The sequence below is a fragment of the Ambystoma mexicanum genome, chromosome 4p (genome assembly GCF_040938575.1).
Source record: "Ambystoma mexicanum isolate Mex_15411 chromosome 4p, UKY_AmexF1_1, whole genome shotgun sequence".
Classification (NCBI taxonomy): domain Eukaryota; kingdom Metazoa; phylum Chordata; class Amphibia; order Caudata; family Ambystomatidae; genus Ambystoma; species Ambystoma mexicanum.
Genome location: NC_090927.1, coordinates 1283044738 through 1283059006, shown reverse-complemented (window position 1 = coordinate 1283059006; position 14269 = coordinate 1283044738). Strand labels below are relative to the sequence as shown.

At 44.7% G+C, this 14269-nt stretch overlaps 1 long non-coding RNA gene across 1 annotated transcript in view; it reads left to right on the top strand.

Moving 5' to 3' along the window:
* The first annotated feature begins 3203 nt into the window (after positions 1-3203).
* Positions 3204-14269, top strand: part of LOC138453806 (uncharacterized) — a 50711-nt gene continuing 39645 nt past the window's right edge. The window contains exons 1-2 of the long non-coding RNA XR_011260534.1: positions 3204-7022; positions 7311-7376. This is a non-coding gene — a long non-coding RNA (uncharacterized lncRNA). The remainder of the gene's footprint in view (positions 7023-7310; positions 7377-14269) is intronic.

Genomic DNA, 14269 nt, shown 5'->3' with positions numbered 1-14269 from the left:
ACCACATACAAACATCCCCAGGTACAAAGGTGAGGCTGAGACCATATAGGATCCCGGAAGCCAGGCTACAAGCGGTTAATAAAGAAATAGAAGAGATGCTACGCCTGAAGGTAATAGAACCATCTCACAGTGAGTGGTGTTCACCATTAGTAATGGTCCCTAAACCAGATGGGAGCACTCGCTTCTGGCTGGATTTTAGAAGGTTAAATGAAGTTTCGAAATTCGATGCATACCGTCGTTGACCGAATATGCGGAATTGACGATCTGTTAGAGAAGCTGGGCAAAGCGGAGTACCTGTCGACAATTGACCTGACAAAGGGGTATTGGCAGATACCACTGTTCCATGCTGACCGCGAGAAAACGGCTTTCGCATCCCCGGCCGGATTGTTCCAGTTTACTGTGTTACCCTTCGGGCTACATGGTGCCTCAGCCACATTCCAGAGGCTAATGAACTATTTGATAAAGGGCCATGAAGAATATATCGTAGCATATATAGACGACATAGTGGTATACAGTCAAAGTTGGCCGGATCACTTAAACCATTTAAAGGCGATATTCCAAACACTAAAGGAAGCCGGCTTACATGTCAATCCCAAAAAGACCCATTTGGCCAACACATATACTAAATACCTTGGTTACTATGTCGGTCGAGGAGAAATCTGTCCTCAACAAGAGAAAGTAGAGGCCATCAGTAAGCTACAGTTCCCTGTAACGCCTAGACAGGTCAGAGCCTTTCTGGGCTTCATAGGCGATTCATCCCACACTTCTCGGCAATCGCTGCCCCCCTGACGAACCTTCTGAAAGCCAATGCACCACGTAAGAGAGAATGGAGGAATACAGAAACCAAAGAGGCATTTGTGGCCCTTACGAGTGCCCTATCGGATAAGGCCATTCTAAGGTGTCCGGATTTCGAGAAACCTTTTTCCTACATACAGATGCCTCTGGTTCAGGATTAGGCGCTGTACTCTTCCAGAGTAAGGGAGAAGAAGAAAGGCCTGTCTTGTTCATCAGCAGAAAGCTCTTACCTCATGAAATGAATTACGCAACCATCGAAAAAGAGTGCCTGGCAGTGAAATGGGCCGTAGAAACTCTAAAGTACTATCTATTGGGAAGAACATTTACTCTGGTTACGGACCACGCTCCCTTGGTCTGGCTGTCCAGGAATAAGGATACAAATCCCTGTGTCTTAAGATGGTTTCTCTCGCTACAACCATACTCTTTCCACACCATCCATCAGCCTGGCAGGAAAATGGCTCAAGCTGATTACTTATCCAGATTGCATGCCCTTCCCAATCGTAAGGGCTTAAGGGGGAAGATTTGTGACAAGGCGGTGGAAAGGAAGGAAGATCAGAGCCAGGACATGACCTCTAGCAAGAAGCCAATCAGACCTTGGGGGATGAGGTCATAATGGAGGGAGGCTACAACCTGGGAGACCTTGGGGGATGAGGTCATAATGGGGGGAGGCTACAACCTGGGAGAGACAGACAATTGGACCAATGGTAATGCTCTAGTACAAGAAAGATTCCAAGGATGTAATACTGATACAGGTCTCTGGTGTTTGTCTTTTGAATTAGAGAGAAGAGTTGGAGGAGGGCCCCGGGCCTGAGGAGGAGGTGGCCTATGAGTGGGCCTATTGACGTCTGACCATAAGGAAACAGTAGTCCAAGTTGCACCCGTTGTGCCCTATCCTGTTATAACCCGTTTATAGAGACTTACTAAGACATTTATCCCCAAAGAAGAAGTTAGCTGTAAGAGAGTTGCTGCTAACGGCCCTAACGGCACTTGAGACCCAGCTGGAGGCCTCTGTCATCCGAAAACAAAGGTGAGCGTCGAGTGAATGAGAGGAAGACTGAATGAACAGAGAGGCAGAGGACCGTGCTAACAGTTGTCCAGGAAGCCTTCCCAACAAGGGGAGGGGCTGGGCCAAGGAGGCTGGATTACAACCAACACCAGTGAGGGTGTGAGCTGGAGACCTCATCTCTGGAGAACTATAGAGAAATGAATAGGGAGGCTTGAGAGACAATACGAGACTTTAAGGAATTGATGATAAATGATCCCTAGGAATGCAGTTTCCAGAGATAGAGTCTCATCTCCTGGAGAAGACTCCCGAACACTGTTAGCCTCGACAGAATGATTCGTGAACAGTATCTTCACCTTTTGAGAAAGAAAAGCAAACGGCATGTTGTCCCCCATTTTCCCCAGAATTAAAGAAGCTTGTTGTTTCTGCAAATAAAAGTCAGTAGATCTAAAGTGTTGAAGGCTGGTCTTCTCAGTTCCAAATACCTACACCCCCTCTTTGACACACTCAGCAGCCAGATACTGTAGGGCGGGGGCTCTATTCATGCACAGGCTCCCAGAGCAAAGTCGCATACCCTGCATGGCTCCCAGCATTGCCCCTGTGGCCTTGGTCAACATGCCGCCCCTCAATCTTCTGCCCTCAATCTTCTGCCCAGGATTGGCTTCCGTTGATCCAGTGGGGCCAGTGGACCCTTTAAATTAGATAGCAGTGAAGATGTGAGGAGGTAGAGGGGTGAAAAAGGGGAGGAGATGTCACCTCCTGTCATAGGACCAAAGGCAGCATCCTTCGAGGGGTCAGCCATCGTACAGCCTTTATGAGATAAGGCCTTGGGGCAGTTCCAGAGAGAATAAGGGGACTCACCTCCCCCACACCACGCGTGCTATTTAGCTGATTGTGTTGTTTTGTGCTGCCGTACTGAGCCGTGTGATCCTTTGGCGCCTCTGTGCGGAGAGTTCCAAGTTCCGTGTACCCCCCTCCCAAACACTCTATGGCAATATCAGGCTCACCTCATGGTCCGTGTTTATTGGCTCAGTCGCTACCACGTACACCTCACAGTCCACAGGGAGGGGTAGTGGCTGGCACTGGCTCGATTTTGTGCTGGACTGTCTTGCGGCATTTGCGCGCCTCTCCCATCCGGGCGCCGAACACCCTGCGGGCGTGCAACAGCCGCGCCCTTAATCCCAGCGGGCTTAAGGCCCTGCGGGTGGATCCAGGGGATTTGAAGTGGAGGGGGCATGGCCTCCCTCCAAAGTATGGTGGCCCTCCTGGGCTGGTAAGAATGTCCAGAGTGCTCCCGCGGCACCCGCGCCCTTAATCCCTGCAGGTTTTCTTTTCTTTATTTGGGAATTTTATTTTATCTAGTTTGGTGAGGGAGGGTAGGGAGGTGATGTTGTAATGTGACCAGTGGGCCATCGCCCGTGAAATGACACTAAAGATTACAGCAGATCTAGACAAGATGGAAGAAGAAATCAAGAAACTTGTTCCTTTGAAACTTACAAAAAACGTCTAGAGGAGATTTCAAAAGAAATTACAGAATTTAACGACTTTTGCACACAAGATCGGATCGGAAGGATGAAGAAAGATCTGTTACAATTCTCACATGAAAATGCCTTCCGGTATACCAAAGAAGGATATGATCCCTTTGGTCAAAAACGGTCAGGGCAACATAACTACCAATGGCAAGTAAGATTCAGTAACACTTCTTTCAGCTGGGTCGAACGGTAGTAATCAGTTTCAATTAAGAGGCCAAAGGAACAACCGTAATCGAGGTTGTGGGCGGAATCAAAGAAGAAATAACCGAACACCACGTACTAGAGGTAACTATTCCCAAGGCAATCAGAAATCGCCAATGGGTCCTCAAGTTCAATTTCAACCAGGTTTTTAGACCAGCGGCCACCAACAACTGATTGGGACTATGCTGCACGTCAAACCCGGAGCATGTATCCTTACTAGTAAATTTGTCATTTTATAATCCAAGTGCAGAAGAGGTGGCTGTGTTGAATAAAGGTTTTGGGTTTGTCCATGCAGTTAAATATGACAAATTTCAGACTAGAGTAGAAATAGAGCAGCTAATACGTAAAATACATTTAAAACAGTATTTCCAACATCATGAATATGACCAGCAGAATAATGAAAGTGGTCTACGTGCAAAATCTACCGTTAATCCACCAGTCAGCAGTTATACTCCAGAGTCAGTGGTTTTTGCTAAAAGAGTTTGGGATGATCTGAGATGCTTAGAACAAAACCCTCTCCAGGATTTCCAAAATATGAGCACCAGAGAATGAAATGCAGTGAAAAATCTGGCTAATAATCCAGATATAATTTTGCATAAAGCTGACAAAGGAGGTGCTATTGTCATCAATCATGATGCATACATCAAGGAATGTGAAAGACAATTGCTAGACAGAGCATTTTATAAACCACTAGCTCAAGATCCTACCAGTAAACTTCAACTGTTGATCACGACGAAAGTCGAAAAAGCAGTATCACGAGGATGGATATGCCAACAAGAACAAGCATTTTTGGTAGTTGAAAGACTACTACACCTAAATTTTACATCCTTCCTAAAATACATAAATCCTTAACTACACCACCTGGCAGGCCTTTTGTCTCTGGCACAGACTCTGTGTTAGAGCCTTTGTCAAAGTTTGCTGACAAATATCTCAAACCATTTGTGTCAAATATGTATTAATTTATACAAGACACCACAGATCTAATTAATATGGTAGAAGAAATGGCATTTGACCCCAGGAAACAAATTTTGGTCAGCTTGGACATAGTTTCGTTGTATACAAGCATACCTCAACGCGAAACACTGAATGTGTTGGAAGAAATTTTACTTTCCAAAAGGACCGAAGGTACAACACCGAACAGCTTCATCCTTTGGTGTGCAGAAATGGCACTAACCGAAAATTATTTCAGCTTTAATAATCAAATTTACCAGCAGATTCATGGAACAGCGATGGGCTCGTCAGTAGCCCCCTCAGCAGCCAACCTCTATGTGGAGTCATTAGAGATACAATACATCTACAGCACCCTAAATCCATTCTTTATGAAGTTAGGTTTTTGGAGACGCTATATCGACGATATTCTCATAGTATGGGAAGCATCCGTAGAAAAACTTGAAGACTTTATGGTGTGGATCAATAATCAGAACCATTTTTTACAATTTACCCATACCCACAGTAATGTAGAAATTAATTTTTTGGATATTACCATTTAGGTCGATACAACGCGGAATATTCTTCAAGTCAAGCCGTTCCACAAAACAACTGATCGGAACTCCTTGTTGATTTTTGAGAGTTGCCATCCACGCCATACGAAAGAAAACCTGCCGGTTGGCCAGTTCCTCCGTTTAAAAAGGAATAGTTCGACGAAAACCATTTTTCTGTCGGAAGCACAGAAATTAAGTTCCAAATTGGAAGCAAGGCACTATCCTAAAAGAATAGTGAAGAGAGCTTTTAAAAGATCAATGCATAACAACCGAGAAGCCCTGCTTGAATACCAAGACAAATCTCAAGAAAAGAAAGGAATAGTCTTTGTGAGTACTTTTTCTCCCAGGCCTAATCAAATAAACAAGATGATTAAAAAACACTGGCACATCCTTAAGAGTGGAGAATGCCCATTGGAACCTCCGGTGTGTGCATTTAAAAGAGGTGCGAATTTAAAAGACCTATTAACCAAAAATGATATCACTAAAGCGCTGCAACCCCAAATGAGTGTAAGAGAATTGTGGGGTATGCCTCGGTTGATAGGACACTCACCATGTGGCCACTGTGTCAACTGTGGCCTAACATGAAGGAGTACAGAAGTAGATCTAGGCCTTAAACAACCATGGGTGCAAGGTAACTTCACTAATTGCAATTCTAGCAATGTGGTGTACGTAATTTGGTGCCCTTGCCACAAAATCTATATAGGTATGACTATCAGAAAAGTCAAAACCCGAATCTCAGAACATACGCTGCATTAGAAATAAAGTGGTTCTAGCACCCCTAGTGAACCATTTTGTGATGGCTAAACATACTAGTGAAGATCTGAGATGGTCTGTGTTATTGCAGGTTCCATCAATGCCACAAAGAGAATCCATAAATAGTACTCTATATGCCAAAGAACAATGGTTGATTTTCTTGTGCGATACAGCCAACACAGGGTTAAACGAACAGGTGGAATGGCTTAACCTGCCAAATAGATAGGTTAGTTGTTTAACTACCAAAATGTAAGTACCATGCATATGTGACCATTGGTCGAATTACCTATCCAATGTAATAGGAGGTAATATTGGCAATAGTGTTTCTGATTGTAAATATTAGCGTGTGCGCACCTTAAACAACAGCTGTTCTAAGATGGTATAAACTCTGAGGGATGTAATTACTATGTCCTGAAAATGGAAAGGACCTTGATTATAATCATATAAATATAGATATTTGGACCAGAAGCACCGCACCTTTTTGATGTTTAGTCACATCCTGTTCTTTGGTGAAATATGGAGCATTTCGTACCAGCACATCTGAGCTTAAAGTGCTATTGAGGAGTGTTACTTTAAGAATGTCATCGATATGAATCACGTGATACGGCGAGGATCTACGCCGTGAGAATAATCAATCAATCCGGAGGCCACGTCTTTCACTTATGTAGAGGCAGCACAAGTTTGTAATAGCATATTGCTGCATCTACCGTATGACACACTGTTCGACAAGATGTTCGCGAGCCAGACACTGAAAAGGTAAGCGCGTAACACGGGTTGTTGGCCGTGTATGTCTTCGTGTTTTTGTACTAAGCCGAATCGTCTATGCTTCACGAAGGGAGCAAGCTGATTATGGTTACGGCAACGGGGTTGAGTATTTTGTATATGAAACCTTTTGTTTTACGAGTGCCCTTTGAATTCTTGCGGCGGTCAATTAGTTTTTAATTGATCACACTATTTATGAGCTACTACTGCAGAGTTACATAGCATATTAACATACAGGGTGAAGTAGGATTTGTTGAAGAAGTGTACTAGATGTTTACTTTGACACGCGGTTCTAGATGTATTTACATGGTCGCGTGACGTTGTTGTGTTTCACGTTTTCAGTGACTATGGCGAATAACTGCGATTGGAGGGTGTACCTGTAGTTCTTGTGATTCACTCTAAATAATGGGAATCGGCACAAAGTTCCAGAGTGTGCCCATCAGAATGACGAAACTAAAATAAAGTCGAATACACAAATCGACAGACAATCTACAAGTAAGTCTTTATAAGCTTATAATGTTTCCCCACAAACATCACTGATTCAAAGGCGTCTGATTGTTTAAGAGTCTATTAGACCGATTAATTATCACAATTTTAATGCTTTGAAGTCCGCCGTAAATACTGAAGGGCCCATAGTTTAACATAGGGCGATAATTTGAAGTAGTAACTGGATATGTTTTAAAATAAATTTTGAGAAGAACGTTACACAGTGACTTGGGAAAAAGATGATGACGGACAATGAGCTGGGCTGGTTTTGGTTAAATGTACAATTTGTTTCAACAGATGGAAGTCTATTAAAAAGACACGTCTACTGAACCGATGAATGTGTGATGACGCCACATTCTTATGGTAAGCCTTGGTATTACGAAGTATATAACTTTAGTGAGTAGGCTTTAAATAGTGACAGCGTAATTAACAGCTGTTTTGGTGTGTTGTTGTTTTTCCTTAGGATTCAAGCAGACAATCAAATTGTGGAACCTTTTAGAGATATGAAACAGAGTCCTTACTGTTTTCTTCTGCAATGTCAAGTTTTCCTCTGATGAAGTTCTGATGAATTTTTCAATGTTGATGACAGAATAAAACATATCGGGCGTTTATACCCTGTATTATTAACAGGTTGTCGAATTAGAACATTTTTGTTACAGTATTAGAACCTAGTGGTTCTTCCATTAGGATTCATAGAACCAATGCATTTGTAAAGTTTTATCCTTGAGATATAACTATCGTTTTCTCGTACCTGACTGCAGATTTGTTCTTGTAAATATGTAGTTAATTGTCTGGTTATTTAATTTAGTTTATGCTTTAGAATTGTTTACAAATTAGATCTGTGTGTTGACCCTGAAAATTGTTCACACATGTATCTTTTTTAGATCAAATCTTTTAAGCTACTGTTTAATTGTTTTTTAGCTTGATATTGTCCTTGTGACCTAATAAATTTGAAATATTTTTTCTATATAAAATGTTTTTTGTATTAATGTTGGACTAAAATCTGATTGCACAAACTTGTATTGTCTGCTACTTTAAGGTTTGACACCAAACCGGCGACTGAGATTCTTTTGGTTAAGGAACTTACGTGAGTATCAATTAGGGGACGAATCTCAGAGCCATTAAACATACCCCATTGTCTTTTATAGTTTATCGTGGTAAGCACAATCTCACCTTTGGTATAAGTCTGTACTACACAGTTTTGTGGTAGCAGGGCTGAGCAGCCAGGCTTATCTCAAGAGGGATGTGAGCAGTGCAAGGTGTTACACAAAGGACTTTCAATCACAGTGGTTCAAACAAACACTCAAGGTTTCTTGGTAAAACAATATTAATTTATTTACACAGTTAGTTAGAAAACATTCCACTTCTAACAGGCAGCTCAATATTACACTATAATACACTACAGTACCAAATAAATAGGTTTCTGAACAGGTTAGGCTCCCCTGAAGTGGGAGCAAAATGGCACTTCAGTAACTTTCAAAAGGAGTACAAAGACAAAGGTTATAAGAATCAAACAGTTACTTTCATAGGCAAGGCAAAGGGTGTCAGTCACTACAAGAGGCAGTTCAATTCAATAGGCCCGGGTCAAAGTCAATTGATCATTGTCTTGGATAGGATAGCACAGTTCTTGTAGTAAACGGTTAAGTCTTTGCCAATGTTCTTAGAAGTAGTTTGCACGAAAAAGAGTTAAATGTCGGATTAGGAGCGAACAAGACTCCAAAGTTGGGAAAGTTTCAGAAACTTTCACTGCGGCAAAGAGGGTTTCTCTACCGCAGTTGCACAGTACCTTTTGAGTGAAGAAAAGCTGTAGCTGGGGCAGTTGTTCCTGGCAGTTCTTGCAGATCTTGCTGTTCCTGAGCCTCAGTCGTGGGGACAAGAGGGAGGACGTCGGGAGGTTCCTGCACTGCACGGGGAAGGATCCACAAGTTTGGCAAAACGTCAGTTCAAGGTGTGAGTGCCTTAAAGTCCACCAACTGGTATCCTTCTCACTGGCTATCCGGTTTTCAACAGCACTCTGAAGAAAATTCGACCAGTATGGAGATGGTGTCAAGGTGGCTTGTGAATTGGTTGTTCCCACCAGCTCAAGGGAAGAAGTCGTTGAAGGAGTTGAAGGAGCTTCTCTATCGAGGGAGTTTCATGCAATTCGGACCTGCAGCAGGGCTTCACCGGTCAAACCAACGGTCCAGGAGTTGCAGCCATCATCTTCCTTCAGCTCGTCTTCGGTTCTTTCGTTCCAGTGGTCGACTCTGCCTTCCACGTCCCAGAAAACTGCTTTTAAACAGTTTTCTCCCATTCATTCCAGCCTAGCTGTCACTCACCCAGCAGGGTGGCTGTCCTTGCCAGAAAGTCAGCCAGCCAATCACACCAGAGTGCATACAGGTCTCCTAGGAGACTAAGCACAGGGAGTTTCGGGCACCTCCCTCACATCCTGTCCACCCCAGACACTCAGGCGCCAGAGGGGGGCTTCAGTACAGAACCCCGCCAAAGGCAAACGAACAAAGGGACCAAACCTGGTTTGGCACGCAGAGACAAACACTAGAAGGACCTTTCCAAAACGAAATGGCGAAAAAAGTCGATCGGAAACCTGTTTTTACAGAGGCGGCTCAGACGCCATCTTGAAAAACTTGGCTCCGGTGTATTTTAGCTACCGGAGCGTTTAAACGGGTCGTGGTCAGGGAAATCATGGTAATACCACTGCCACCAGCCATTCTGAGAGGAAAGGGTAGCTTCAGAGGGCTACATGAGTTTTCTAGACATAGGGAACACTAGGTATTCCCTCCAGCACTCTTCTGTAAGGCAGTGTGTGCTGGGTCTAGCCATTTAAAAAGACTAGCAAAGTCAATTTAACTTTACATTCATTGGGAGACAGTAGTCTGTCACAGAGAAGGTATTTAAACCTTGGGAAGTCTAAAAGACATCCCTGTGTTACTGCACTGAGGGTGCTGTGTGACACACAAGAAAAAGATGATGCCTGTGGAGTTGTAAAAAACTCCATATCCAAAGAAAGTAAACACAGAAAACAAACAGAATTAAAAAGTAAAGAGTCCCAAAGTTCAGCAAAAGAGCTGGGGTCTCTAAGGTAGGGAGGAATTAGCACATTTTGAGAATCCTCCCTAACAGTTACTATGGGTAATTCAGCCAAAGAGGAAGAGGACAATCCACCTTCAAGCAAAAAGGGTTTCCAAGTTCTTCCAGAGGGAGGGAAGGGAAGGCAAACCAATCCTCCTCTGTTGCTTCCCTCCCATCTGGGACACTAGCACCAACAAGGCCTTCCTAGTAATCGGTCTCCTACTTCTGGAGTAGTAGAGCGTCTAGCTCACTTTTACAAAGGGCATTACTTCGGACAAGTGGGTCAGGCAAATAATTTCTCTGGGTTGCTACCTGGCCTTTCTCAGATGCCTCCCTCCTTGTCCCCCTTCCACACTGATTCCAAAAGATCTGGATCCACTGCTGCAATAGGAAATCTTTTCCCTGTTGCAGAAAGGGGTGATAGAACGCATTCCTCAAGCAGAGAGGAATCATGGATGGTACTCCCTCTACTTTTTAGTCCCAAAGAAAGAAAGAAATTCAAGATGGTTAGCTTTATTCCACGTGCCAATTCATCTCAAGCGCAGGAAGCGCCTAAGATTCATGGTCGGCAATACCCACTACTGATTTGCAGTATTGCTGTACACACTCACATCCCCACCACACCCACATATTTTCACCAAGCTGATGAAAGAAGGGGATTCATGTCTTCCATTATTTGGATGAGGGCCCCTTGGAGGAGCAAGCCAAAGTTTGTCTAAGCCATGTCTGCCACTTCTTACACAAGCTGGGCTTCTTTGTCAATTTCAAGAAGTCACAGATCACACCTTCTCAAAAACTCCAGTTTATGTGGGCAATCCTGGACTTATACAAGGGGATGCCCCCCCCCAGAGGACAGAGCTACTAATATCCAATAGATGGTCTCCAAATTCCATAACGCCCAGATTCTTCCAGCCTTGGACTTCTTAAGGTTGCTGGGCCTAATAACATCCTGCAATTCTCTGGTGCCAGAGACCAGACTGAGAATGAGAGCTCTCCAGTGGTCACAGTTTTCAGGCAACATGATAGGCAATTACTGATCAGGTCCCGACCAGGATCTCACAGGACCTCTCTAGTGGTCCAGCAAGGAAACCTTGATAAAGGGGAACCCAATTGGCAGCCCAGGATGGATGCGACAATAGTGACAGACACCTTACTGAAAGGATGGGGTGCACACCTGAACGAGCTCAGCGTGAATGGGCTGTGGTCCCAAGCGGTGGTGAAACTTCACAAAAACCTTCTGGAGTTGAGGGCAATCGGGCTTACTCTGATGGCTTCCTTGCCCTCAATACAGGGGAAGATGGTCCTGATAATGACTGACAACACAGTGGCCATGCACTACCTCAACAAGATAGGGGGTGTAGGGTCACCAGCACTGTGTAGAGGCAATGCAACTCTGGCTTTGGGCGTTGCAAAGACAAATCTCTGTATCGTTAATTAATCTGGTCAGAAAGGGGAACTTGGTGGCGGAAACCCTGAGCAGGCAGGCTTCGGTCTCCCAAAAGTGGGAGGTATGCTGGGAAGTCGTTTCAGATATCTCCACCTTCCGGGGAACCCCTCAAGTGGATATGTTCACATCCTGCTTCAACAGGAAGTGCGAGCTGTTCTGCTCCAGGGAATTTTCCCAGAGAGGAGCACTGAGGGATTCCTTCATAGTATACTGGAATTTTCCACTGCTCTGTGAGTTTCCACCGATTCCCATCATACCACACATCATCAGGCAGTTGAAGAAGTTTGGTGCAACCATGTTCATGAAAGCTCTGGATTGGCCCAGACGGATGTGGTACTTCTGCACATAGGAGAGCGGACTTGCTCTTGCAAGAACGAGGCCGAATTCTCCATTGCAGCATCTGTACCTCATTTGTGCCTGCTGCAGAGACTGGGACCTTCTCGAAGATGTCATGGAGATGTTGTTTCGGCAGTAAGGTCAGCAACAAAAGCTGTCTAACGCTGCTGATGGGAGACATTTTGCAACTTGTGTAGAGTAAAGGAATTGGACCCCTTATCATGTGACATTGTGCAGTACTGTCTTTCTTGTTGCACCTTGTGAGACCATGAGCCTCATTACGGGTCCGGCGGTAACCCTGCCAGTGCTACCTGACTTCCCGGTGCCACGGCTCCTTACGAGTCTGGCGGCCCGGGAATTCAGGCGCCGGTAAATTGTAAGTCCCCATACCCATAGAGTCCTATTGGACTCTATGGGAGTGGGGACACAGAAGCACTGGCACCATTGCTAACAGTGCCGGTGCTTCCGTGACCGGTCTGCCTATCGTGACCTCTGCGGCTGGCAGGGTCAGACCTGTTGGGCAGAGCTCTATATTTTCCCACTCTATGGGTGATGAATAACTAATGAGGACTGAAAAATTGGATGTTGATCTGTACATTAGGCCGACTGCCTTGTGTAAAAAATTAATCTGTAAAAAATTAATTTGTAAAAAATTAATCTGAAAAATGGATATGATGTTCTCCAAAATTGTGAAATATCTGCTTCAAGTTCACATTAATTGATGTTTATATGTATCTTTTTTTGTACACTTTAATTTGTTGAAAAGATGCCGCCCCTGATGAAGAGTGTTTTATACTCGAAACGTGTTGGGCTCACCAGAAGACAAATAAAAAGCAAAAATTGTTTTTTATAAAATAGAAAGCTTCAATTGAATTATTTATGGACATTTCCTACAGAAGTGATTGAAAGTTACCGATCCTGTATTTCAAGAAAAATGTACACAAAAAATTATCAATAGGCCTATCTTGGCCGTCTAGAAAGTGTGCAGGGGACGTGGCTATCCACATTGGATTGCTCTTTTGTTTCCTGTTGTGTAAACCACACTTTACTGTTTTTAACAGAAACAAGGTGACACTTAGCGTCCGACTGTCTGACCTTCCAAAGGTAGTGTCAGACCTTCTTATAAGACAAACAATAAATCTACCAGGTTTTTATCCTCTGCCTCATCCATCTAAAGAGAAAGAGAGACCACGCATATTGGACCCTTAAAGGGCCAAGAGCTTCTATTTTGACAGAACTAGAAGCTTCAGGTTTGATAACCAGCTCTTAATGGGTTACGCTGTGCATCAGATTGGAAAAGCCATCACAGAACAAACCATCACCAGATTGATTGTGTTGGCTGTTTCAGAATGCTACAGTATTGCAGGCCAATCACTCCCAGAAGGTCTGAGGGCTCATTAAACTAGAGGAATGATTGCCACTTTAGCTTTACAAAGCAGAGTTCTCACTGCTGACATTTTCAAAGCAGCATCATGGGGCCTCATTACGAGTTTGGCCGTAACCTACCAGTAGCACCAGCGGGTTGCAACCGAACTCGTAACATCATTCCACCGCCTGAGATCCTGGTGCACCAGGACATTACAAGCCCCGGCAACCTGGGATATCAGGCGGCGGAAAGTGTAAGTCCACATTCCTGTGGAGTCCCATAGGACCAGTGCCGGTGCTTCCGTGACAGCCCCGCCTACCGAGGCTGTTGCGCCCGGCAGGTCAGACCTGCTGGGCGCAACAGCCCAGGAAGCCAGAGTTGGAGTGTGGCAGAAAGGGTGCTGGTACGGTGCACCCTTATTTCCGAACCGCCCCAATTGGAATGAGGTCTAGGGTCTTCGAGTTACACGTAGGCTAAGCATTATTGCCTGCACACCTGGGTCAGTCAGGATGCCGAAGCATAGCTATTTTACAAGAGGCTCTGTAGGGCATTAGGATGGGGGTGTCTCTCTTTCTCACTCTTTTCCCTCCTCCTACTCGAAGGGCCTAGTACTGCAATGGGAGTCCATCTAAGAAGAAAGATCTGTGGGAGGACACTATCCATTAGAAGAAAAAATTACTTATGTTGAGCTAGTGGCTCTCCCAACACAGGTCTAAAAGGAGAAAAAAAGTAATCCATAGAACTCAAAAGGATGGCAGAGAGGTGAGACATGAGCCTCCTACCCTCTCCGTCTACCTGGCCAAAGTGGGCTGACTGAGGAGGCTGAGGTGGCTGAAACCCACCCTCCTCGCCCGAGGACTCCAGAGTTGCACCTGGACCGGGGGCGACTGTGGAGCATGTTTGGCACCTCACAACCTGCATGTGAAGTAGAGAACAGGCAGATCGTCGCAGGCTAATGATGTGGCTGGCGTCCATGCACCCACGGAGCGTGGATAGAGGGCGCGGATGAGAGGGTGCCAGAGCAAGACTGGGAGTGGC